This window comes from Lasioglossum baleicum, unplaced genomic scaffold, assembly GCF_051020765.1.
Source record: "Lasioglossum baleicum unplaced genomic scaffold, iyLasBale1 scaffold0028, whole genome shotgun sequence".
Classification (NCBI taxonomy): domain Eukaryota; kingdom Metazoa; phylum Arthropoda; class Insecta; order Hymenoptera; family Halictidae; genus Lasioglossum; species Lasioglossum baleicum.
In genome coordinates, this window is record NW_027469088.1 from 870,001 (window position 1) to 872,500 (window position 2,500).

General features: G+C 46.3%; 2 non-coding genes across 2 annotated transcripts in view; both read left to right on the forward strand.

Annotated features, from left to right (window-relative positions):
- Positions 1–339: 339 nt before the first annotated feature.
- On the forward strand, positions 340–494 carry LOC143219425 (5.8S ribosomal RNA). The gene has a single exon (XR_013011318.1). It is a non-coding gene; the product is annotated as a 5.8S ribosomal RNA (ribosomal RNA).
- Positions 495–2,063: 1,569 nt separating this feature from the next.
- LOC143219419 (large subunit ribosomal RNA) overlaps positions 2,064–2,500 on the forward strand; it is a 4,010-nt gene continuing 3,573 nt past the window's right edge. The window contains exon 1 of the ribosomal RNA XR_013011315.1: positions 2,064–2,500. This exon is cut by the window's right edge and continues 3,573 nt beyond it. This is a non-coding gene — a ribosomal RNA (large subunit ribosomal RNA).

Here is a 2,500-nt window from a genome sequence, read left to right on the forward strand (position 1 = left end):
TGAAATGGAAGTGAAGAGGAGAGGAATATTATTACATCTCTGGATCCAGTATCGGGTTGTCTACGATCCCCGTCGTTTTCAGAGAATATATTCATCTCCGCGTTTTCCACGTTAACGGTTTTTCAATGTACTGTTCGCCCGGCCGTCAGATACGTGTTGCGTATCTGACGGTTTTTTTTTTTCCGTTTCCACGGACGACGATAGTGTCGTCCTTAAAACGACGCCTGAACGAATCTCCTTCGCGCGCTGGTTGGAGCGTTCAGGTACAATGCGTTCTTACGAACCGCAGAACAAGAGACATATACATATATTGATTTGTAAATCAAAAATATATACGATTACCCTGAACGGTGGATCACTTGGCTCGTGGGTCGATGAAGAACGCAGCTAATTGCGCGTCAACGTGTGAACTGCAGGACACATGAACATCGACATTTCGAACGCACATTGCGGTCCACGGATACAATTCCTGGACCACGCCTGGCTGAGGGTCGTTTACGTAACCATAAACTGCTTGCGTTGCTCTTGTAAGTCCCCGCCGTCGCTTACCTCTCCAAATATATTTTTGGAGGGCGCCAAAGAGCGTTTCGGAGTCGGGTTGCAAAGATGCTACGTACGAGCGAATGATGGGCGTTTCGTCGGCGTTTGTCGCGGTTCTGTGAAAATTGCCAATTTTTGCATTGCGTCTTATAAACACATACAAATATATATATATCTAGTTTCCACGAGAGGCGAAGTAGGGATTGGTATTTCTTACGTTCGGACTTGCGTGAGTGTTTTTACGGTGTCGTGAGTCGTATTGAAAATACGACCGCCCGTAAGGCACCGCTTCGACGAGGATCTCCAAATCTCTCACCTTCTCTGCGAAACGATTCGCCTTGCGGAAAGAAGCGTTTCCACTCATGAACATTTAACGCGCTCCCGACGTCGCCTGAAATGATGCGTATATACGAAAGAGGTATATTTACAAGAGTCTCGCGAGACTACAGAGATGGACACACAAATTATAAAAGAAAGAAAGAATACTGTGTGGCACACAGAGTGTGTGTGGTGTGGCAATGTTAAGCCCCAGGGAGAGAATATGCCTGTGCGTGGATGAGTTTCTTAACTCTACGTTATAATTGCCATACGGCGGAGGGTCGTCGTTGCCGGCGATTTCGACAAACACATTCCTTTTCGAGTCTTCGAGGGAAGAGACGAAAGAGATCTCTCGTTCTATCGCGAACGCTTTGATGATCGATGGACAGCGGAGCAAAGCGCAGCAATGTGCGGGATGGAGCACGTCGTACTTGATCGGGTCGGAATTATTCCCCGTCGTCGACGTGTCCTCGCTAATCTGTGCGATTGCCATTCCATCGCCACGTTCGCGTTGAATCGTATTGATGACGGCCTATGTGCGTCTTGAGATCTTACTCTCTTTCTCTCGTGTCTCTAATTTGGTTTTGTGTTTGATCGATGATAAATCGTTTCGTGCGCAACGTTTCTGTACCCCCGTGGTTTTTGGTTCAATTATACAAGAAGTAGAGAGAAAAAGAAATCCCACCGGGTTATATGTATTATTATTTTTTTTTTTATAATAATATGTATACTCCTCTATTGGCGAGGCTTATTTCGAACTTGATTGTCACACGACGCAAAAGACACACTTGTGTGTTCACGCACGGAACAGCACCGCGGAGAGAGAAAAGGTATATCCAATGATGAGAACCTTTATGTCGGTCGCCCCATGTCTTTTCTTTTCTTCATTGTCGATTCGTGCGGAACCGCGCGATCTGTCGGTCGTCCAGTCCCCGAAAGTTCTTTTCGACGGACGTTAAAGTTAACCGGCCAGATCGTCTAGCGAGAGTTTCCGATCGACGAGAGATGAAGAAAGAATTATATTGACATTTTGGTGTGGCGCATAAGGCATATATCGGTTTTTTGTTTACCTTTTTCTCTCTTCTGTCGTGTAGTGTTGTTTCGTTTTCTTTTTTTTTCTTTTTTTTTTGTGCTTTGTACGTTTTCGCGAGTACTACTTTTACGCTCTTTCGGCCGAAACACACAAAATTTTGTATCACGTACGACGACCTCAGAGTAGGCGAGATTACCCGCTGAATTTAAGCATATTACTAAGCGGAGGAAAAGAAACTAACAAGGATTTCCTTAGTAGCGGCGAGCGAACAGGAATTAGCCCAGCACTGAATCCCGCGGTTCTGCCGTTGGGAAATGTAGTGTTCAGGAGGGTCAATTTATCCCGAGACGTCGAACCGCGTCCAAGTCCATCTTGAATGGGGCCATTTACCCGTAGAGGGTGCCAGGCCCGTAGTGACTGGTACGCGTTTCGGGAGGACCTCTCCTTAGAGTCGGGTTGCTTGAGAGTGCAGCCCTAAGTGGGTGGTAAACTCCATCTAAGGCTAAATATGACCACGAGACCGATAGCGAACAAGTACCGTGAGGGAAAGTTGAAAAGAACTTTGAAGAGAGAGTTCAAGAGTACGTGAAACCGTTCAGGGGTAAACCT